A 24,899-nucleotide genomic window follows, 5' to 3' on the forward strand; every position below is an offset into this window, starting at 1 on the left:
TGAGACCATGGATCTGCACCTGGAAAGTCTGTGTTCGTGGTGAGGCGATGCTGGAATGTCCTCTCCAGGGTGCAGACCTGGGCAAGGTTGTATGGAAGACCGACAGTTGCCCATGCAGCAAGTGTCCCCTCTCCACGACACCAATGTTGTCAAAGGGAAGGGCAAGGGCCGATACAGATTTGCACCAGTGCCGTTGCAGAAGTTGCCAGAACAAGGTTGAAGGCAATGTTGGACTGCCTTAGGGACTCCAGCTCTGGATTTGTCCTCAAGTTTTACTCCCGAAGCCTCTCCCATGAGTGGGTATGGCCGCAAGGCAGTGCAGGTTTGAAATCAGAGTTTTCCCTCTCTTAGATGGACTGCCTTCCCAGGCTGACGAGCTCCATCTACCCGAAGCACTGGTTTTAAGGCTCCAGGACTTGCCTTTGCTCCTTCTCTTGTCAGTAGAAACAGTTCTGCCAGGCTTAAAGGCTAAACCACATGAGAAGACCAGGAGTTGGACTTGGTTCAGAGGCTATTTGAGGCACATGCTGTGAGGAGCACTTTTTGTCCCCACTACCACTCCTCGGCTTGACAACCTTGGAATCAATATCCCACCTTACATCTATACTAAATCTTCCTCATCCGACCCACTGCCCATCCTGTTTTTCGTCTCCAATAAAAGTGTTACCTTTAGTTATGTCTTTTCACTTCTCACCCCGTTATGTTACTCCTTAAAATCTAAATCTACCACTGGATTGTCTGTGCCATTCGTTAAATCTGTCTCACGATGTTCTTATAAAGTGCTATCTCGTAGTGTAAAATACACTGCAAGAGCGATGTTGACTCCACTGCACTTTGGCACATGATGTATCAGCAGGAGGTAATGCACTGGAGAAAGATATGATCACAAAAATTAGGAAGTCATAGTGCCCAGATGTGGAGAGTCATTTTATTGACATACAGAACAAGGCAGCCCTTCTGGCCCTTTGAGCCACGCCGCCTAGCAGTCACCCAGTTTTGTCATAGCCTAATCACAGGATAATTTATAATGACCAATTAACCTACCAACCGATCGTAATTCCTAAATGGAGGATGAGTCTTCAAAAAGAAGATAAGTATTTTGCCAGCAGATGTCAACACAAGAGAAATATGATTACATTATAAGGTTTAAATAATTGACCAACTTCTTGTAAGCAGAATGGCTGCCAGCCTCTTGTCCCTTAAAAAAATATTATTTACAGGATGAGTACAGCATTTACTAGATCTAGAGTTAGTAATGGTGAACTATCATTGTGAACAAAAAAAAAATTGCTGGAAGAACTCAGTGGATTAGGCAGCATCTGTGGAGTCATAGGGTTACAGAGCAACACAGCATAGATTCAGACCTTTTGGCATAACCAGCCTATGCCAATCACATCATCCATCCAATTAACCCCACTTCAGCCCATATCCCTCCAATCTTCACCCCAACATGTACCTATCCATTTTAGTTCTTCTTCAATGATGTGACTGTACCTTCCTCAACTACTGCCTGTTTTTTATTTTAGTGTTTTATTTATTAAGATACAATGTAGAATAGGCCCTTCCAGCCCTTCGGACCGTGCCACCCAGCGACCCCCGACAATTTACAATCATCAATTAACCTATAAACCAGTATACGTTTAGACTGTGAGAGGAAACCAGAGTGCCCAGAGGAACCCTATGCATTCATGGTGAGAACATACAAACTCATTACAGAGAGGGGAGTTGAACCCAGGTCACTGGTACTGTAAAGTGTTGAGCTGACCGCTACGCTACACCGTACCACCCCTTGGCAGTAGGCAAGGTGGTGGGTTGAGGTTGTCTGGGAACCTGGAGTTAATGTGTACCGTTACCAGTCTCTTGAAGCGCTTCATGGTGGCAGATGTCACAGCCACCAGGTGGTAGTCAATAAGGTATATTTTGAGGTACTGGGATGAGAGTGGTCTTAAAGCAGCTGGGAAAGTCAGATTGAAGCTGGGACAGGCTATGCAGAATGGACCAAGCACTGCTAATTTTTGGAAGGTACTACCTCCATTTACAACTGAACAAATATTCAATACAAATATTGGCAAAATAACTATCATATATACTCTTCTAGAAGTAAACTTTTTTTCCATTATGCTGAAGGAGATAGCAACAATTGTTGAATTCCTTTAAAAGCAACACTTTCCAATGTACCTCTCAGAGGGTCATGACACTACCAAGAGCAACCTAGTTGAAAACCTGAGGTGAAAACATACACTGAAAGGGGGAGTGGAGGTAGCGAGGAAGGCAGAAGAGACAATAGGAGGAGTGAGGGAGAAGGGCACTGTTTGTTGTGGGTGGCACATGCAGAGGGTAAAAGCGAAAGAATGGGGAAGTAAGAATGGGAGCAGAGGATGGGGAGAGGAAGGTTGCCAACTAGATAAAGGGTAGAGAAAAAAGATGACAAACAGCTAGAGGAGAATGAGAGGATGCTGCTGGTGGAGAGGGAAAGAGGTGGAGGAGAAGACCAAAGTGGTTAAGTGAAAAAGTATTGGAAGGAAAAAAACAGGGAAAGGAGGTAAGGCAGGGGTTAGAGGAAATGATGTTGAAGATATGGAGAAATGTGGTAAAAAGGTGACAGGATCAGGAGTTGGGGACCAGGGCCTGACAAGAAGTAAATTTATATAGGTTGGCACAATATCATGGGTCAAAGGGCTATACCATTCTATGCTTTATAAGTTGAAATGGACGAGCAGTAGAGGACAGAGAGATTGGGATGTGGGAAGAAGGGGAAGACCAGAAACAAAATAGCTGGTTAAGGGGATACTGGAAGCAGGGTAAGCAGAATATCATAACGAGATAAAAAAATATATATTTTGGGACATGTCTATTCCCCAATTATTAGTCAGTCGTTAAGTCTAGTCTGACTCGTCCCCCCTTCGTGATACAGAAGTAGACTGCCAGGCCTTTCTTCCGCACAGATACTGCTACTATCCAGGTTGGGGCCTGGCTGGGTTTGAACTCAAGACCATCTGCCTTAAAAGTCCAGTGCCAACGCCACTACACCATCAGTTGGCCCCTATTCTCGATACTGTGGTTTAAAGAAGGGGGGAGGGGGGAAGGAGGGTATATAAACACTTAAAACTCCATTGTTTAGATGGCTAGCAGTTTAATGCTAAGGGGGGGGGGAAGAAATGAGGTCTAAGGTAAAGACGGTAAACCGACGACGCAGTTCCAAGTTCTTTTTGACATTGTGAGGTGTGTCAATAAGGAAAGGAATAGGAAAGAGGTTGGTGAGGAAATAGAGGAGGAAGAAACTATGTGAGAGAGCTGGGCTGGAAGAGTCTAAGCAAGGACCTCCCAACCTGAGATCCACGGACCGTTCGGTTAATAGTAGGGATTCATGGCATTAAAAAAAAAGTTGGGAACACCTGATAACATCGAGGGTAGGGAAAGGTGAACACGCCTGCGTCCCACCAAGGCTCCGAGGCTGGCGCTCGTCACCGGAAGTTGTCGTTAACGGCTGATTCTTCTCTTTAAAAATCCTCCCCCAGCGCTGCCAGAGCCAGTAAACGGAGGGTGCGCCGTTAAGCTCGGTACTGAGCGCGGCCACCACAGCAACCCACTGTTCAGCGAGCTGAGCCGGCCCGGCACGGCACAGCAACGGACGGACGACCGTCGGAGGCCACCCCGCTGCTTTACCTGTCCGTCCGCGTGAAGAGGTGGGAGATCCGCAAGGTGGTAAAGGAGAGGAGTGGGGAAGATAGGGTGACATCGCGACTATCGGATGCTCGAGCGGAAGGGTGCAGGTCGGCTGGTGGCAGGTGGGAGGATGGGTTAGATCAGAGAGCGGCATGGGGGGGTTAGATCAGAGAGCGATATTGAATCAGAGAGCGATATTGAGGGGGGTTTAGATCAGAGAGCGATATTGAGGGGGGTTTAGATCAGAGAACGATATTGAGGGGGTTAGATCAGAGAGCGGTATTGAGGGGGGGTTAGATCAGAGAGCGGTATTGAGGGGGGGTTAGATCAGAGAGCGATATTGAGGGGGGTTTAGATCAGAGAGCGATATTGAGGGGGGGTTTAGATCAGAGAGCGATATTGAGGGGGTTAGATCAGAGAGCGGTATTGAGGGGGGGTTAGATCAGAGAGTGGCATGGGGGGGTTAGATCAGAGAGCGATATTGAGGGGGGTTTAGATCAGAGAGCGATATTGAGGGGGGTTTAGATCAGAGAGCGGTATTGAGGGGGGGTTAGATCAGAGAGCGGTATTGAGGGGGGGTTAGATCAGAGAGTGGCATGGGGGGGTTAGATCAGAGAGCGATATTGAGGGGGGTTTAGATCAGAGAGCGGCATGGGGGGGTTAGATCAGAGAGCGATATTGAGGGGGGTTTAGATCAGAGAGCAGTATTGGGGGGTTTAGATCAGAGAGCGGTATTGAGGGGGGGTTTAGATCAGAGAGCGGCGTTGAGGAGGGGTTAGATCAGAGAGCGGCGTTGAGGGGGGGATTAGATTAGAGAGCAGCGTTCTGGGGGTTTTAGATCAGAGCAGTGTTGGGGTGAAGGTTGGGGCAGAGCACGGCATGAGGGGAGGTTTAGGTCAGAGAGCGGCATTCTGAGGGGGTTTAGAGCGGGGTGTAGGGTCGTGGGCGGGGGTTAGAGCTGGGCGGGGGTTAGAGCGGGGTGTGGGGTCGTGGGCGGGGGATAGAGCGGGGTGTGGGGTCGTGGGCAGGGTGTGGGGTCGTGGGCGGGGGTTAGAGCGTGGGCGGGGGTTGGAGCAGGGTGTGGTATCGTGGGCGGGCGTTAGAGCGGGTTGTGGTATCGTGGGCGGGCGTTAGAGCGGGGTGTGGGGGTCGTGGGCCAGGGTTAGAGCAGGGTGTTGGTTTGTGGGTGGGGGTTAGGGCAGGGTTTGGGGTCACGGGGGTGTTAGAGCGGGGTGTGGGGTCGAGGGCGGGGGTTAGAGCGGGGTGTGGTATCGTGGGCGGGGGTTAGAGCAGGGTGTGGGGTCGTGGGCGGGGGTTAGAGCAGGGTGTAGGGTCGTGGGCGGGTGTTAGGGCAGGGTGTGGTATCGTGGGCGGGTGTTAGGGCAGGGTTTGGGGTCACGGGGGGGTTAGAGCAAGGTGTGGGGTCGTGGGTGGGGGTTAGGGCAGGGTGTGGGGTCGTGGGCGGGCGTTAGAGTGGGGTGTGGGGTCGTGGGTGGGGGTTAGAGCAGGGTGTGGGGTCGTGGGCGGGGGGTAGAGCGGGGTGTGGGGTCGTGGGCGGGGGTTAGAGTGGGGTGTGGGGTCATGGGCAGGGGTTATAGCAGGGTGTGGGGTCACGGGGGGGTTAGAGCAGAGTGCGGAATCAGGGAAGGAGAGCAATCATGGTAGAGAATAAGAATGTCCAGTGGGGGTGGGGCATTGTGGGTACTGTTTCAGGGTGGTGGGGGCTTACGGGGGACTGGATCAGGGGGTGTTGAGGGGGCTAGAGCAGCGTGGGGGGATGTTGGGGGAATTGAGCCAGGGTACAGGGTATATGGGTTGAGGGGAACTGGAGCAGGGTGGGTGGGGGTTGCGTGGCAAGTGGGGTTTGGGGGGGAGTGGTGGGGGTCTGGAGCAGGGTGGGGGTGTTGAAGGGGACTAGCACAGTAGGGAGGGAGGTTTGAGAGGGGATTTGAGCTCAGTAGGGAGTAGAGCAGAGCAGAGCAGAAGAGTGAAGTTTGGGGATAGCTGGAAAAGAAACAGATTTGCTATGGGAGGCTGTCGGAGAAGCGGTGCACTTCAGATGGTGTATGTGAATTGGGGTGGATGTGTTAAGTAGAGGGCGGCTATAGGAGAGTGGGTTGTGGAGATGAGTGGGATGGGATGTAGGAGGATGGAAGCTGTTGTGAGAGAAGGGGAGTCGTAAGGCTGGAGGGTCAAGTTTTGGGGCAGGGCGGGCCAAAGGATGAAGTCAGTAGGGGGGAATGAGACCTAAGGGAGTTGGCAGCTGGGGCTCTAAAGCTGGCAGATGGAGTGGAATAGGTGGCGGAGATGTTGCAACAGAAGGTGAAGGAGAGAAGAGGAACGAAGGATGGATGCAGATTTGCTGGGCAGGGTATAGAAGTCTGCTGCAAAAATGCGACAGTGTACCAGGATAGTGTGTGATGGGTACATCAGCTGGATGGGGGTGGGGGCAGTGAAAGGTTGATGGCTTATCATGAAGCGAGCTGCAGACTTTTTCAGGGTGACGCAAGCTGATGTCCTCAGGAGGGCGGCGGTGCTGTTACCCAGCTGAAACTAGCTTCACATCAGCTTCTAGTAAGGGTAGCCAGGGCTGCAGTGTGGTGGGAGCGTCTAATGCAGATTTTTTAAAAACAGAAACATTGCTCAAATGCCTAATTCTGAAGTATATTAAATGTTAGTGATGCTCTAATTTGTCCTTCTCCTACTGGAGCTTATAGTTCAAATATTCCTAAACTGCTTATTTATTCAGTGTTCTCTTTTGGTGATCTGATGAATCTGTCTATTCAGAGTTCTCAACTGAAGCATAACCATATCCAGTGTTTAACAGCTACATGTTTTTAATTGTTAGTATTCTGTTTATTTGGTGTTTGATTTTGATCCCAGTTTGGTTGTATATTATGCTCGTAAATTCTATGCGTTTCAGCTTATTTTATACAAAGACTTAAATTATTTGTCCAGGGATTTGAATCCCTTTATTACTGGGTTAGTTTGAGAGAAGTGGTGTAAAGATGAAACTTCACAATCTTTTTTTGTCTCCAAAAGTGAAACCTATAAGGCACATTGATAATGCATTCCATTTAAAAAAAAACAGGGAAAATTACTTGGAAAATCCAGCCCCTTTTAAATGCTTAGGGTGTGTTTTAGAATGCTTCGAGCGTTTCTATTGGTAAGCTTTGCATTATTCTATTTGTCACATAGTTAGGATTAGATTAGCCATTAAGGTTAAGACATGCTTGCATAAAATCACATTTACAGTTGCATAATTGTTTACTATAGGAATCTGTTTCTAAGTCTTAAATCTGCTGGTTTAAGGTGTTGTTAGCCATGTGAGGTTTTGCAATCTGGACTGAAGTGAGAATGCTAAGTAAACAAGGATGGTCTAGTCTTTTCATGATTTTTCTGAAATTCCTAATATCAGGTCTGGGTAATTTTTTTGGGGGTGGCTGTTTTATGGAAAGATATTCGTGAGCCTTGTTTGTTAAAATGCCTTTTTAAAAAGAAACACAGTTGTAGGTTTGCTTTATGTTTTTTTTAACTATGATGCTATATATATTTTTCACCTTGGCTTCTCCATAGAATCTGTTATCTAACCATACTAATTAAGGTAATCTTTTTTTTAAAAAGCACTATAAATTTCCTTGTCAAAACATAGCCTGTCTTTTAAGGGTATTTTTTGGGAACCAAAGTACATTAATAACTATTTGAACTTCATAAATGTGCAAGCAATTTTTATTGGTTATGTCTGGAGCTTTCTCCTGAAGAATTCTGGATGATATTGTGGATGTGAGGTACTGAATAAATATTTAATGTTCTCTAAAAAGTTGAAATGTCTTCCAAATATTAATATAAGGTTTTCTTTGCCCTATGTTTGAGATGAATCGTAACAATTTTATCATAGAACAGTACTTCCAATATTTGTCTGCAAATAGTTGCGTTGGCACTAGATTTTTGACTTAAAAACTAGCTGATATATTACTAGTAAACTATTGCATTAAATTTATTGTGTGCCGAAAGTCCCACTTTTAATTAAAACTTGTGATATTTGTTTTGGTATGCATCCAACTATCTGTAATTTGATAGGGATGTATCCACTGCTTACATTTTGCAGCCCCTGGAAAATTTACTGTAGTTGAAAGGTGAGCTGTTCAAATCAGCATACCTGTAATTGATAATTATAACTTGCAGCAGGATTAAGGTCTTGCCTGTATGTATGAATATTTTGGGATCATTTCAGTAGAACTATAATTTACAATATGGTAGCCTTAGAAATTTTGAAAATGCAGTCACTGAACCTAGCAGTAATTTTAGAAATAATCCAGATATAATTTATATAGATGCCTTTTTACAGATACAGAACTGCAAAAGTCTTGGGCACATGTTTTATATATTTAAAAAAAATCTATAAAGTAAAAATGCTTTCAAAAGTGAAATGAAAATTTTCTAAATATCAAAAAATATATAAAGAGCACTAAACAGCAAAAACACCAAATCAATGTTTGGTATGACCACCCTTTGCCTTTAAAACTGCATCTATTCTCTTTGGTACACTGTCATGCAGTTATGTAAGAAAACTGGCTAGTAGATTGTTCCAAGCATCCTGCCACAGTTCTTCTTTAGCTGTCTTGCTTGCTTCTGTATCTGCAGGTAGTCCCAGACAGCCTCAATGAGATTAGGGCTCTGGAAGCCATGCCTTAGAAACATAGAAAATAGGTGCAGGAGTAGGCCATTCGGCCCTTCGAGCCTGCACCGCCATTTATTATGATCATGGCTGATCATCCAGCTCAGAACCCAGCCTTCCCTCCATACCCCCTGACCCCTGTAGCCACAAGGGCCATATCTAACTTCCTTTTAAACATAGCTAATGAACTGGCCTCAACAGTTTGCTGTGGCAGAGAATTCCACAGATTCACCACTCTCTGTGTGAAGAAGTTTTTCCTAACCTCGGTCCTAAAAGGCTTCCCCTCTATCCTCAAACTGTGACCCCTCGTTCTAGACCTCCCCAACATCGGGAACAATCTTCCCGCATCTAGCCTGTCCAATCCCTTTAGGATCTTATACGTTTCAATCAGATCCCCCCTCAATCTTCTAAATTCCAACGAGTACAAGCCCAGTTCATCCAGTCTTTCTTCATATGAAAGACCTGCCATCCCAGGAATCAATCTGGTGAACCTTCTTTGTACTCCCTCTATGGAAAAGATGTCTTTCCTCAGATTAGGGGACCAAAACTGCACACAATACTCCAGGTGTGGTCTCACCAAGGCCTTGTACAACTGCAGTAGTACCTCCCTGCTCCTGTACTCGAATCCTCTCGCTATAAATGCCAGCATACCGTTCGCCTTTTTCACCGCCTGCTGTACCTGCATGCCCACTTTCAATGACTGGTGTATAATGACACCCAGGTCTCGTTGCACCTCCCCTTTTCCTAATCGGCCACCATTCAGATAATAATCTGTTTTCCTATTTTTGCCACCAAAGTGGATAACTTCACATTTATCCACATTAAATTGCATCTGCCATGAGTTTGCCCACTCACCCAACCTATCCAAGTCACCCTGCATCCTCTTAGCATCCTCCTCACTGCTAACACTGCCACCCAGCTTTGTGTCATCCGCAAACTTGGAGATGCTGCATTTAATTCCCTCATCCAAGTCATTAATATATATTGTAAACAACTGGGGTCCCAGCACTGAGCCTTGCGGTACCCCACTAGTCACCGCCTGCCATTCTGAAAAGGTCCCGTTTATTCCCACTCTTTGCTTCCTGTCTGCTAACCAATTCTCCACCCACACCAATACCTTACCCCCAATACCGTGTGCTTTAAGTTTGCACACTAATCTCCTATGTGGGACCTTGTCAAAAGCCTTTTGAAAATCCAAATATACCACATCCACTGGTTCTCCCCTATCCACTCTACTAGTTACATCCTCAAAAAATTCTACGAGATTCGTCAGACATGATTTTCCTTTCACAAATCAATGCTGACTTTGTCCGATCATTTCACCGCTTTCCAAATGTGCTGTTATCACATCCTTGATAACTGACTCCAGCAGTTTCCCCACCACCGACGTTAGGCTAACCGGCCTATAATTCCCCGGTTTCTCTCTCCCTCCTTTTTTTAAAAAGTGGGGTTACATTAGCCACCCTCCAATCCTCAGGAACTAGTCCAGAATCTAACGAGTTTTGAAAAATTATCACTAATGCATCCACTATTTCTTGGGCCACTTCCTTAAGCACTCTGGGATGCAGACCGTCTGGCCCTGGGGATTTATCTGCCTTCAATCCCTTCAATTTACCTAACACCACTTCCCTACTAACATGTATTTCGCTCAGTTCCTCCATCTCACTGGACCCTCTGTCCCTTACTATTTCTGGAAGATTATTTATGTCCTCCTTAGTGAAGACAGAACCAAAGTAATTATTCAATTGGTCTGCCATGTCCTTGCTCCCCATAATCAATTCACCTGTTTCTGTTTGCAGGGGACCTACATTTGTCTTTATCAGTCTTTTCCTTTTTACATATCTATAAAAGCTTTTACAGTCCGTTTTTATGTTCTCTGCCAGTTTTCTCTCATAATCTTTTTTCCCCTTCCTAATTAAGCCCTTTGTCCTCCTCTGCTGAACTCTGAATTTCTCCCAGTCCTCAGGTGAGCCACTTTCTCTGGCTAATTTGTATGCTACTTCTTTGGAATTGATACTATCCCTAATTTCTCTTGTCAGCCACGGGTGCACTACCTTCCTTGATTTATTCTTTTGCCAAACTGGGATGAACAATTGTTGTAGTTCATCCATGCAACCTTTAAATGCCTGCCATTGCATATCCACCGTCAATCCTTTAAGTGTCATTTGCCAGTCTATCTTAGCTAATTCATGTCTCATACCTTCAAAGTTACCCCTCTTTAAGTTCAGAACCTTTGTTTCTGAATTAACTACGTCACTCTCCATGTCAATGAAGAATTCCACCATATTATGGTCACTCTTACCCAAGGGGCCTCTCACGACAAGATCGCTAATTAACCCTTCCTCATTGCTCAAAACCCAGTCCAGAATAGCCTGCTCTCTAGTCGGTTCCTCGACATGTTGGTTCAAAAAACCATCCCGCATACATTCCAAGAAATCCTCTTCCTCAGCACCTTTACCAATTTGGTTCACCCAGTCTACATGTAGATTGAAGTCACCCATTATAACTGCTGTTCCTTTATTGCACACATTTCTAATTTCCTGTTTAATACCATCTCCGACCTCACTACTACTGTTAGGTGGCCTGTACACAACTCCCACCAGCGTCTTCTGCCCCTTAGTGTTACGCAGCTCTACCCATATCGATTCCACATCTTCCCGGCTTATGTCCTTCCTTTCTATTGCGTTAATCTCTTTTTTAACCAGCAACGCCACCCCACCTCCCCTTCCTTCATGTCTATCCCTCCTGAATATTGAATATCCCTGAACGTTGAGCTCCCATCCCTGGTCACCCTGGAGCCATGTCTCTGTGATCCCAACTATATCATAATCATTAATAACAATCTGCACTTTCAATTCATCCACCTTATTACGAATGCTCCTTGCATTGACACATAAAGCCTTCAGGCGCTCTTTTACAACTCTCTTAGCCCTTTTTAATGCTTGCCCTGGATTTGTCGGCCTGCCACTTTTACTTTTCCCCTTTGTACTTTTTGCTTCTACGCTCACTTTACACCCCTCTGTCTCTCTGCACTGGTTCTCATCCCTCTGTTGTGAACTAACCTCCTCACACCTAGCCGCTTTAATTTGATTCCCACCCCCCAACCATTCTAGTTTAAAGTCACCTCAGTAGCCCCCGCTAATCTCCCTGCCAGGATATTGGTTCCCCTAGGATTTAAGTGTAACCCGTCCTTTTTGTACAGGTCACACCTGCGCCAAAAGAGGTCCCAATGATCCAAAAACTTGAATCCCTGCCCCCTGCTCCAATCCCTCAGCCACGCATTTATCCTCCACCTCATCGCATTCCTACTCTCACTGTCGCGTGGCACAGGCAGTAATCCCGAGATTACTACCTTTGCAGTCCTTTTTCTCAACTCCCTTCCTAGCTCCCTATATTCTTCTTTCAGGACCTCATCCCTTTTCCTACCTATGTCATTGGTACCTATATGTACCAGGACCTCTGGCTCTTCACCCTCCCACTTCAGGATATCTTGGACGCGATCAGAAATATCCCGGACCCTGGCACCAGGGAGGCAAACTACCATCCGAGTCTCTGGACTGCGTCCACAGAATCGCCTATCTGACCCCCTTACTATCGAGTCCCCTATCACAACTGCCCTCCTCTTCCTTGCCCTACCCTTCTGAGCTACAGGGCCAGACTCTGTGCCGGAGGCAGGGCCACTGTCGCTTCCCCCGGGTAAGCTGTCCCCCCCAACAGTACTCAAACAGGAGTACCTGTTGTTAAGGGGCACAGCCGCCGGGGTACTCCCCATCACCTTCCTTTTCCCCTTCCCCCTCCTAACCATGACCCACTTGTCTGCCTCCCGTGGCCCCGGCGTGACCACCTGCCTTCCACTCCTCTCTATCACCTCCTCGCTCTCCCTGACCAGACGAAGGTCATCGAGCTGCAGCTCCAGTTCCGTAACGCGGTCCCTTGTGTTGTAGAACTCCTTTCTTCTTTTCACTGAATCAGAATCAGGTTTAGTATCACCAGCATATATCATGAAATTTGTTGTCTTTGAGGCAGCAGTACAATAAGAGGGAAAAAAACATGAATTATGGTGAATATAAATAAAGTAAATAAAATTTTAAAAAGTAGTGGGGTAGTATTCATGGGTTCAATATCTGCTTAGAAATTGGATGGCGGAGGGGAAGAAACAGTTCCTGAATCCAGACATCCCACCTCTCCTGGAAGTTCTGGGAGTCTCCCGCATATTAATAGTGGCTCCCTGATGCCCGCAAATTATATACAATATCCCGGAAATCAATTTTTTGAGAGTGTGAGAGAGCAAGAGAGTGCGCGAGAAAGCGAGAGAGAGCGTGCCATGGCAGAGTGTTCCAAAAAAAGAAAATATAAAACGTACGTCACCCCAGACTACCCTAAAGTGTACCCCTGCCTAATAGGGGTCAAAAATAATGACAGTTTTGCTCGCTGCACTGTTTGCAACAGTGACTTTTCTATTGCCCAAGGTGGTTTAAGACTTTAAAAGACATGCTGAGGTGAGTTTAACAGGTGTCATTTGTTCATTAGCATAGCTAACGTTATTTAAACTAGCTGGCCAGCTGCTAGGGAGCTACTGTATTACAGACATCCCACCTCTCCCAGAAGTTCCGGGAGTCTCCCACAAATTGATGGTGATACCTCCCACCACCTCCCTGACGGTAGCAATGAGATAGAGCACATACTGGGTGATGGGGTCCTTAATGATGGATCCCATCTTTTTGAGGCATCGCTCCTTGAACCTCATTGCTTCATCGTGTGTTCGGGGTCATTGTCCTGCTGCAGACTGAAGATGGGACAGACAAGATGCCTGCCTCCCTGATGGTTTTGCGTGATGGGTGAGAAACTGTACTCTCAACACTGAGGATCCTGTTAATTCTGACTGGATCACCAACTCCATTTGCAAAAATGCAGTTCCGTATCTGCAGGGAACCTCTGATGTGCTTCACTGTTTACTGCTGACACTCATCCATGTAGGGCTCTTCAGCTCTTTTATGAACAAACTGTCTCCTGTTTGAAATTTTAAAAATTTCAGATTTTGACGAAGGTCCAGAGCACTTGCTGCCATTGTTCAGCATCTCAGTCCTTGTGGTTTTTTTTGCATCAGTGAGTCTTTTGGTGTTCCCCCTTTGGAGGAATGGCTTTTTTGCAGCAACTCTTTCATGAAGATCACTTATCTGAACTGTAGAAGGGCATACTTGTGTTTCAGTGGTTTCTGTGAGTTCGGAGCTGATAGCAGTGCTGGACTTCTGATTTAGAAGAGACGTCAGTTTGATGTATCTCTCATCTGCGGTACTCAGTTTCTGTGGCCGACCATTGTGCTTCAGGTCCGCCATGAAATTTCTGCTTGGGAGAGACCTTACAGATGCAGGACGACCACCTTGTGTCTCGTTGCTATGCTCACTCTTGCCATAGTGTTAACGATTTGAAGGTTAATCTGTCACATCAGCCACATCCTCATCTTTTATTTTGGCTGTCCTTTGCCCAGGTTGATTCTTCTACATCTGTTCCTGTTTCAGTTAATCAGTTTAGTTCATTCAACTCATGCCAATGATCTGTTGGTTATCTTTATCTAATCATGCACTGGGCTATATACCTACAAAGTAATCAAGTTTTTATTTGAGAAGTATTTTATTACTTTAATGAAATACAAAAATTTTATGAATATTTGGAATTCTAAGATTTGCTCTCTTCTACTGACACTAATGCAGAAGACAAAAAATAACCATCTAAAATAAAATTTATATTTAAAAAAAGTCTAGGGTGCCTAAGACTTGCATAGTACTGTAAATAAGTGGTTAATTTGTGCAGATTGGTTTTAAAAATCCAGAGTGATATTAACATTATTGCTTGAACGTTTTTGCAGCATTTTCTGTCCTTTCTGTCAGGTTTTTTTTTAGCATTTTCTTATTTGACAGGCATTTTGTGTTTGAATGTCATCTGTTTGTCCCACTTGAACACTCTGCATACAACTTACAATGAAATTTCAGTAAAGTGGTGAAGCTAATAAAGATACTGCTTAACTTTTTTTGCAATCCAGTTTCATTTCTGACTTTGGTAATGTCTGAGGAGTTTCTGTTTGGAATTCTCCCTACTGGCATATGGGTTTCCTTTATAATCCCAAAATATGGATTGGCAGGTTAACTTGACCACTCTAAATACAAGGGTAGAATCTTGGGTATATTGATAGGCATAGTAGGAAACTAATACGGGTTAGGTTAGTATTACAGCAAAAATGGGTGTTTGATGGTGAGCATGGACTGCTTGTGCATTATTGTACTATCTTTCAGATGATCACAGTGATAGAACTACAGAACTTAATAGGTACTGGAGCACTTGCGGATCACCTGGGAAATCTTATTGCCACTAATATTATCAGCCTGTCTTTGCATTTAAAGCTGAGTGAAGAAACTGCATACTAGTTCTGGGATTTTATAACAATACAGGAAAAATAGTACAACTATGACAATAATTTAAGTTTGTTCTTTCTCTCCTCCTGATCTGGGTATTTCAGTAACCATTTTCTGCTTATTATTTGCAACGTATATATGCACATCAGCTCAGACATTAATTTGATGTTTTTTTTAAATTCTGGCTTGTTTTGACCTCTCTAGATGTTGCTCAGCTAACATTGTTTATACCTACTATTATTTGTTCCTCTAAGTGCTTTGCTGTTGTAAATATCCACTCTTTCTAAACAGCTTCTGTGGTTTGATATTGAAATGGGTAACTAAGCCATCCCTCAGTAATGAACAGGTTCTGTTTTTAAAAACTTATTTTTGATTCGTAAGTCAGAAAATACATAATTGCTATGGTAACTATATTCCACAATATTGAAAGATATGATATGGGGTAATTAAAATGTTTATTTTCTGTTTTCCCCTACCTAGTTACAATAGTAGAGAATGAGAATGTTCAATGAAATGCTGGTTTTAAAAGGGCTTCAAATATCAGTGATGCCTTATTTAATAGTGTTATTACACAAGTATCTTTAGAAATGATTGCTTGTCAATTTCTAAAGAAAATCTCGTGACTTTTTATAGTGTAATTGGCAGCCTGAGATCTTGAGATGGTGGTGTCTGATAACTCTCGGATAGTAAACTGGTTCCCCCCCCCCCCCCCACAAGACTGATTTTTGTTGAATTAACATTATTGTGTGAACTCACTGATATGTACAATATCAATTAGTCAAACATTTGTAAATCAGAGGCCCTGTGTTGGCAGTTTGTAATGATGATTTGTGCTTAAGGTGAGGGGACGCAGTATTTTACAGCTTAGCACTTAGTTTATAAGTGCTTCATTTGATAAGAGATTTTAGTGCTTTTATGTCCCTCCTGTAATATGGGTAGACCTGCAACTGACCTAACTAGAGTTTAATAATATCCAACATAATTTCATATCCTTGTGTTCTCTATCTTGCCTTAAAAAAAGCTGTATGCAAAGTACTTTTCCTTATCATCTAATCTAACGTTATGCAGCAGAGGCTGCAAAATAAGATCCTATGTTTCTTTGCATTTCCTGTTCTAATGTATATTTCCTTGCCCCAATTGTCCTTCCCAAAAACACTACTTCAAGCTAACAAGGAATTCTGCAGATGCTGGAAATTCAAGCAACACACATCAAAGTTGCTGGTGAATGCAGCAGGCCGGGCAGCATCTCTAGGAAGAGGCACAGTCGACGTTTCGGGCCGAGATCCTTCGTCAGGACTCGTCGACTGTACCTCTTCCTAGAGATGCTGCCTGGCCTGCTGCATTCACCAGCAACTTTGATGTGTGTTACTTCAAGCTAACAACAAGCCAGACTCAGTGTTATCAGTGCAGAGATTGTCAGTTAAAACTGAAGCTGTTACAAAATTCAAGATTAGATTAAGTGTTTATTCGAACATTTGGCTGGAGGATGAAGTTAACTGGTTTATTTTCATGTCGCTAATTTTGAAGTCGTTTGTTTTGTCAGTTCAATAGTTGTATAATTTTTTTTAAACCAGTCTTTGTGACTTTGGCAACTTTCATGTAAATGCTTCATATTTGTACCGTAAGTGCTATGAAATTGCCTTCCAATTTTTTTTTGTTGTAGATTTGCAGTGCCCTTTCATTCAAGAAAATTACTTGAGATGGACTGGTTTCTAAGTAGTAGCAATCCAAGTCTTTGACACTTGCATTATTGAAAAACTGCTGAATGGCCATTAACAAATCAGATATACATAAATCCCACAGGAGCTGAACTTGCTGAACTGCTGAAATTTGTGTTATACTTGATCTAATTTTGCATACTACCTATAAGCAGTAGGTGACTAGAAGTCGATTAGATGTAATAATCATAAGAACATTTACTACTTTGAGAGAAAATAGCAAGGTTAGTTAAAAGGGGTCACAGCAGTTCCAGTTGATGCAAGTTTAATAAATTGAATAAATGATCAGTATTTGGAGCTGTGATGTTGTGGCCATTACAGAGACTTGGATGGCTTGGGGCAGGAATGGTTACTTAGAGTGCCAGGCTTTAGATGTTTCAGGAAGGACAGGGAGGGAGGCAAAGGAGGTGGGGGCTTGGTACTGTTGATCAGAAATAGTGTTATGGCTGCAAAACAGGAGGAAGTCATGGAGGGATTGTCTACGGAGTCTCTGTGAGTAGAAGTTAGGAGCAGGAAGGGGTTAATAACTCTACTGGGTGTTTTTTTTTATAGACCACCCGATAGTAACAGGGACATTGAGGAGCAGATAGGGAGACAGATTCTGTAATAATAACAGGGTTGTTGTGGTGGGAGATTTTAATTTCCCAAATATCGATTGGCGTCTCCCGAGAGCGAGGGGTTTAGATGGGTGGAGTTTGTTAGGTGCGTTCAAGAAGTGGATATGCCTACAAGAGGAGAGGCTGTACTTGATTTGGTATTGGAAAATGAACCTGGTCAGGTGTCAGATCTCTCAGTGGGAGAGCATTTTGGAGATAGTGATCACAATTCTATTTCCTTTACCATAGCATTGGAGAGGGACAAGAACAGACAAGTTAGGAAAGCATTTAATTGGAGTAAGGGGAAATATGGGGCTATCGGGCAGGAACTGGAAGCATAAATTGGAAACAGATGTTCTCAGAGAGATGTATGGAAGAAATGTGGCAAATGTTCAGGGGATATTTGTGTGGAGTTCTGCATAGTTAAGTTCCAATGAGACAAGGAAAGGATGGTAAGATACAGGAACCATGGTGTACAAAGGCTGTTGTAAATCTAGTCAAGAGGAAAAGAAGAGCTTATGAAAGGTTCAAGAAACAAGGTAATGATGGAGATCTAGAAGATTATAAGGCTAGCAGGAAGGAGCTTAGGAATGAAATTAGGAGAGCCAGAAGGGGCCATGAGAAGGCCTTGGAGGACACGATTAAGGAAAACCCCAAGGCATTCTACAAGTATGTGAAGAGCAAGAGGATAAGACGTGAGAGAATAGGACCAATCAAGTGTGACAGTGGAAAAGTGTGTATGGAACTGGAGGAAATAGCAGAGGTACTTAATTAATACTTTGCTTCAGTATTCACTACGGAAAAAGATTTTGGTGATTGTAGGGATGACTTACAATGGACTGAAAAGCTTGAGCATGTAGATAATAAGGAAGAGGATGTGCTGGAGCTATTGGAAAGCATCAAGCTGGATCACTGGGACTGGACGAGATGTACCCCAGGCTACTGTGGGAGGCAAGGGTGAAGATTGCTGAGCCTCTGGTGATGATCTTTGCATCATCAATGTGGACGGGAGAGGTTCCGGAGTATTGGAGGGTTGTGGATGTTGTTCCCTTATTTAAGAAAGGGAGTAGAGATAGCTCAGGAAATTATAGACCAGTGAATCTTACTTCAGTGGTTGGTAAGTTGATAGAAAAGATCATGACAGGCAGGATTTATGAACATTTGGAGAGGTATAATATGATTAGGAATAGTCAGCATGGCCTTGTCAAAGGCAGATCGTGCCTTACAAGCCTGACTGGATTTTTTGAGGATCTGACTAAACACATTCATGAAGGAAGAGCAGTAGATGTAGTGTATATGGATTTCAGCAAGGCATTTGATAAGGTATCCCATGCAAGGTATATTGAGAAAGTAAGGAAGCATGGGATCCAAGGGGACATTGCTTTGTGGATCCAGAACTGGCTTGCCCACAGAAGGCAAAGAGAGGTTATAGACGGGTCATATTCTGCGTGGAGGTTTGTCACCAGTGGTGTGCCTCAAGGATCTGTTCTGGGACCCCTACTCTTCGTGATCTTTTTATAAATGACCTGGATGAGGAAGTGGAGGAAGGGGTTAGTAAATTTGCTGATAACACAAAGGTTGAGGTTGTTGTGGATAATGTGGAGGGCTGTCAGAGGTTACAGTGGGACATTGATAGGATGCAAAACTGGGCTGAGAAGTGGCAGATGGAGTTCAACCCAGATAAGTGTGAGGTGGTTCATTTTGGTATTTCAGATATGATGGCAGAATATAGTATTAATGGTAAGACTCTTGGCAGTGTGGAGGATCAGAGGGATCTTGGGGTCTGAGTCCATAGGACACTCAAAGCTGCTGCTGCGCAGATTGACTCTGTGGTTAAGAAGGCATACGGTGCATTGGCCTTCATCAATCGTTGGATTTGAGTCTGAGCCGAGAGGTAATGTTGCAGCTATATAGGACCCTGGTCAGACCTCCCTTGGAGTACTGTGCTCAGTTCTGGATAGAAAGGGTGCAGAGGAGATTTACAAGAATGTTGCCTGGATTGGGGACCATGCCTTATAAGAATAGGTTGAGTGAACTCGGCCTTTTCTCCTTGGAGTGACGGAGGATGAGAGATGACCTGATAGAGATGTACAAGACTGATGAGAGGCATTGATTGTGTGGATAGTCAGAGGCTTTTTCCAAGGCTGAGATGGCTAACTCGAGAGGGCACATTTTTAAGGTGCATGGAAGTAGGTACAGAGGAGATGTCAGAGGTAAGTTTTTTACGCAGAGAGTGGTGAGTGCGTGGAATGGGCTGCCGGCGACGATGTTGGAGGCGGATATGATAGGGTCTTTTAAGAAACTCCTGGATATGTACATGGAGCTAAGAAAAATAGAGGGCTATGGGTAACCCTAGATAATTTCTAAGGTAAGGACACAACTTTGTGGGCCAAAGGGCCTGTATTGTGCTGTAGGTTTTCTATATTTCTAGAACTGTAGATTTTCAGTAATAGTTAAACAAAAGTTGAAAAGGGTACATGTGAAATGTGCCCAGTTAAAATGAATGCTTAACATTCAGACTGTCGTACATGAATAGGGAGACTACTTCTCTATGAATCTATGTGCAATTTAAAACTGAAAAACAAGGTTCATGCTTGCAAGATGTGTAGAATTACATTGTTTTTCTAATTTTAAGACATGAGAATTGGTAACGTGGCATGTTAATTTTGGTTAAAAATACTTAGAAGTAGGAATTTGTAGCATGAAAGGCAGGTTTGTATTTTAGAATAAAATAGTGGCAGAAATTTAAGGTGATACCTGTACCTTTAGTCTTAGAATCATAGAAGAGTACAGTACAGAAACAGGCCTTTCGGCCTGGCTAATCTGTGCTAAGCCATTTAAACTTCTTATTCCCATTGACCTGCACTGGGACCATAACCCTCCATACCCCTACTATCCATGGACCTTTCCAAAACTTCATTTAAACATTGAAATCAAGCTCGCATGCACCACTTGTGCTGGCAGTTCGTTCCTTACTCTCACTGCCCTCCGAGTAAAGATTCCCCTCATGTTCCTCTTAAACTTTTCACCTTTCACTCTTGACCCATGACCTCTAGTTGTAGTACCACCCAACCTCAGTTTTGTTTTACAGTTAGTGTTGAAATTGTATAATAGTTGATAAGACTTAAAGGGCTAAACTTGAGACTATCAACATCATGGCAGAACAAAATTTTCAGCTCTCTAAAGGTTTAGAGACAATTTAATCTTGATGTATTTCCCGCTCAAGTTAAATAAAAGGAACTCTTAAGAAAAATGCTTATTATGCACTCAAATTACGGTCCTTTTGGAGAAATGAGAACTCTTTTGCAAGGAAGCATGGGTTTCTTGGAGTAAGTGGTCCTCAGCTTGAAGTTGTATGTTGGAAAGGTCGTACGTACATTTACAGTGCATGTAAACTTTTAAAATGCGAGGGAATTTGGCTAAATGGATAGTAAAATGTGCAAAGGCCTGTCTTTTTTTAATATAAAGTTGACATTTGTATTATCTCCACTATTCATGTTAGGTTATAGATAAATGGCTTGAGCTTGAGAATTGGAGTAGCAAGCAGTTTATTGATTTACTGCAATTTGGTATTGGTGATTGAGAGCTCAGTCTAGGCCCTTTTGAACAGCGTACAAGATGGATGCTGTTCATTGTAGAACATGTGAAATGTAACATTTTGGAATTAAGGAAAAATAATGCATTTGGGAAGAAGACAAAGTGTATCAGAATGTAGTTGGAAGTGTAAGGGCATTTTTAAAACAAAATCATGAAGACTCTTAAGATTATCTAACTAGAGGCATTGAATACAAAAGAAACACTTGTATGTTTAAACCTTGATGGGCTAAAATTTGAGATTTTACGGGCAGTGGCTTAGTAATCAGGATCATTAGAATTTCTTGTTGGTTTTAGTGTAAAGGCTGTGTGCAACAATCATAGTCCTAGCAACACTGTATGAGCTTTTATTCATTCATTCATTAGATGTGAGTTTTGCTAGTAGTACTGGTATTTATTGTCTATCTATAATTTTTCTCTGAACTGAAATGGCTTGCTAAACTTCAGAAGGTGGCTAGGAGCCAATCATATTGGATTTGGAGTCACATATGAGTCTAGCCAGATAAGGTCAATGGGTTCCCTTACCAGAAGAATGTTAGTTATCCCTCCACAGATGCTGCCTGATCCACTGAGTTCCTCCAGCATTCTGTTGTCTTTGCTTAATAAATGTAAACCTTGAACTAATTTGAGCCTCTGACAAAATGAAGTAAAATGACTATTGCCTAAAAGTTTTCCAAGAACATAATTTGAACACTTAATATGTAACATACGGCATTACACTATAACAAAATTACAGTAACTTGATTGAGTTTTCCAAATACCCATAATTTTAAAAAAGAACATAGAAATTTACAGCACATTACAGGCCCTTCAGCTCACAACGTTGTGCCAACTATCTAACTTACTCTAGAAACTGCCTAGAATTTCCCTACTGCATAGTCCTCTATTTTTCTAAGCTCCATGTAGCTATCTAAGAGGCTCTTAAAAGACCCTATTGTATCTGCTTCCATCACTGCCGCCAGCAGTGCATTCCACACACCCACCCACCACTTGCTGTGTGGGGGGAAAAAAAAAGTGCCCTTCACATCCCCTCTATACCTATTTCCAAGCACCTTAAAACTATGCCCCATTGTGTTATCCATTTCAGCCCTGGGAAAAAGACACTCAATCACTGTCTCTCATCCTCCTATAGACCTCTATCCGGTCACCTCATTCTCCATCACTCCAAGGAGAAAGGCCGAGTACACTCAACCTATTCTCATAAGGTAAGCCTTTCAAACCAGGCAACATCCTTGTAAATCTTCTCTGTTCTCTCTCAATATTGTCCACATCCTTCCTGTCGTGAAGTGACCAGAACTGAACACAGTACTCCAAGTGGGGTCTGACCAAAGTCTTATATAGCTGTAACATTACCTCATGGATCTTGAACTCAATCCCATGGTTGTTGAATGCCAACACACCATTCGCCTTCTTAGCAACACTGTCAACCTGTGCAGCAGCTTTGAGTGTCCTATCGACACGGACCCCAAGATCTCAGATCATCCACACTGCTAAGAGTCTTACCATTTATATTATATTCTGTCTTCAAATTGGACCTACCAAAATGAACCACTTCACACTTATCTGGGTTGAAGTCCATCTGCCCTTCTCAGCCCAGTTCTGCATCCTGTCAGTGTCCCACTGTAACCACTGACAACCCTCCAGACTATCCACAACACCCCCAACCTTTGTGTCATCAGCAAACTTATTAACCCACCCTTCCACTTCTTCATCCAGGTCACTTATAAAAATCACAGAGGAGGGGTCCCAGAAAAGTTTCCTGCGGAACACCATTGGTCACCGACCTCCATGCAGAATACAAAAAGCATGGATCCATTAGAAATAGATTACACTGTGCAGGGAAGGTCCTGTCTCAATCGTGAGGAAGTGACCAAGTGATTGAGGGCAGGGCAGTGGATGTTGTAAATGTGAACTTTAGCAAAATTTTAGACAAGATTCCTTGTGTTCTGGATAACTATTGTTACGAGAATACACATAAAATTAAGATGTTTGCTGGCCTGGGCTAGCATCAGTGGCATCAGCAGTTGGTCTGCCACCCGCCCTCAGGGGAAGGAGAGATAAGGAACAATGGAGCAGCGTCTGGAGATGTGTAATGAAGGGATGTGGGAGAGAGAGCTGTCTGGAGCGGCTCCCCCCTTTGAACCCTGAACTGTTTGAAGTGATGGACAGGCGATACCCCAGCAGGGGGATAAAAAGGGACAGGTTCGCTAAGACAGGACACACACGCCACCCGAGGTAACGAGACCCTGGAAGCGGTGCGCCTCTCACGAGTGGGTGAGAAGTATCAGACAACGACAAGGGTGGAAAGGTACGATCAGCGGGAACCCGGTGTGTGTCCGCCCTTGCCTGGGTGCCGGGTTCACTGCAGAGGATCGACCGCATCTGGAGGAGGGGTCACAGTCGGTGACCTCAGGTGACATCACCAAGGACCTGCCCAAAAGTAGCTTGTGAGCAATCTCGCTGGTCTGTGAGTGAAGCAGTGTTCTGAATGATCAGTTGTTCCTGTACTCTCTCTCTCTCCCCCCACGTTGTCCCTCGCCATGGCAACGATTACTGCGAACTGAACTGGACTGAACTTTGAGTCATTTTGAAATTTGGTCATTTACCCCCTAGACAACGATAGAGCTTGATTGATGCTGTTATCTTAATTCTGTGCACATGTGTGGTTATCATTGTTGAACTGTTGCATTTATTATCCTTTCGATTACTGTGTTGCTTGTTTCTTTAATAAAACTTTCTTAGTTCTAGTACTCCAGACTCCAACTGAGTGATCCATTTCTGCTGGTTTAGCAACCCAGTTACGGGGTACGTAACACTATCATAAAGGTGCATGGGCTCATGGAGTGTTGGTAGAATAGGTTCAAAATTGGTTTGGTCTTAGAAGACTGGGTAGTCAGACGTTTTATTCTGGCTGGGTCTATGTGACCAGTGGTGTTCCATAGGAATTGGTGCTGAGACCAGTGTTTGGGGTGAAAATGTGGGTGGGCTTATTCGTACATTTGCAGAGGATAGTGTGTTGGGGATGGAAAGGAAGATTGTTGAAGAATTCCACAGGATATAGACCAGTTGGAAACTAGCAGGAAATTGACAGGTGGTTTTAATTCAGATAAGTGTGAGGTGTTATACCTTGAAGTTAAATGTAAGAGGAAAGTATACAGTAAATAGGATCTTTGAGTACATGTTCAGAGTTCCTGTAAATGGCAAAACAATAGTATTAAAGGCATCTGGCATGGTTGGCTTCATTGGTCAAGGTGTTAAATATAAAAGTTGGAAAGTCATATTGCAGATGTAAAATTTTCTTTGGTTGGGAGATATTTACAGCACCATACAGTTCTGATCACTGCATTACGGGAAGGATGTGGAGGCTTTGGTAAGGATGCAAGAGAGTTCTCCAGGTGCATTGTCTGGATTAAGTATTGGTCACAAGGAAAAGTTAATGCACCAGAGATTAAGGGGCAACCTTATAAAAGTGTATAAAATTGTATGACTTTGAATTGAGGGGGAACGATAAAGTTTGTGGAACCAGTTTTTAAAGCTGAGTAGGTTTTGGAACATCCTGCCAGAAGTGGTGAAGACTAACGTGATAGCCATGTTTAAGAGGCATGAGAAGACAGGGAATGAAGGGATGTGACTAAAAGATTAGCAAGGGTACATTTGTGGAAGTACTTTGAAGGATGAAAGGGGCAAAAGATTAGGCAAAAGATTTATCTTTTGCTTTTGGAGCTGAAGATACTATAAACTGCTAAGGCAAATTAAGTCAACTGTTTGAGATCTGAGATGCAAGAGTACTTTGAGAATGTATGAGCTGGTGAAAATTATCAGATTTCTGATTGTGTCAGGATGAGATCTATGTAGATCAAAATTCAACAGTAATGGGTTAATGAAACCTTTAGTTATGACATGGGCAACTGAGTTTTGAGTGATTTAAAGCAAATAATAACAGTGTGAAAAATTTAGCAGGTCGAGCAACATTGAGGAAAGGAGTATCAATATTTCGTGTTAAGTCCCTGCTTAGTCTCATTTGACAATTGAGGAAAGCTTTTCTCGTTTTATTTTGATGTAATCAGTTGAATTGTAATGGGTATCAAACAGAGTCAAATTTCAGTGCCATGAAGTGGCCTTGGAGCTGATATGGACATGGGGTCTGAAACAAGGATATTGTGTTTTTAACTGAATTGCAAAAAATGATTTAGAATCAGAAAATTAAGGGGAGAAAGATGGATTTCATGGGTAGAGA

At 43.6% G+C, this 24,899-nt stretch overlaps 1 protein-coding gene across 2 annotated transcripts in view; it reads left to right on the top strand.

Moving 5' to 3' along the window:
• Positions 1-3,475: 3,475 nt before the first annotated feature.
• The window catches only part of LOC134351809 (solute carrier family 45 member 4-like), a 76,006-nt gene continuing 54,582 nt past the window's right edge, over positions 3,476-24,899 (top strand). Inside the window, exon 1 of one of the 2 annotated variants that reach the window (XM_063058531.1) lies at positions 3,476-3,702. The gene's annotated coding sequence lies outside the window, so the exon portion shown is untranslated. The remainder of the gene's footprint in view (positions 3,703-24,899) is intronic. The other variant, XM_063058515.1, reaches the window with a different exon arrangement.

The sequence above is a fragment of the Mobula hypostoma genome, chromosome 1 (genome assembly GCF_963921235.1).
Source record: "Mobula hypostoma chromosome 1, sMobHyp1.1, whole genome shotgun sequence".
Classification (NCBI taxonomy): domain Eukaryota; kingdom Metazoa; phylum Chordata; class Chondrichthyes; order Myliobatiformes; family Myliobatidae; genus Mobula; species Mobula hypostoma.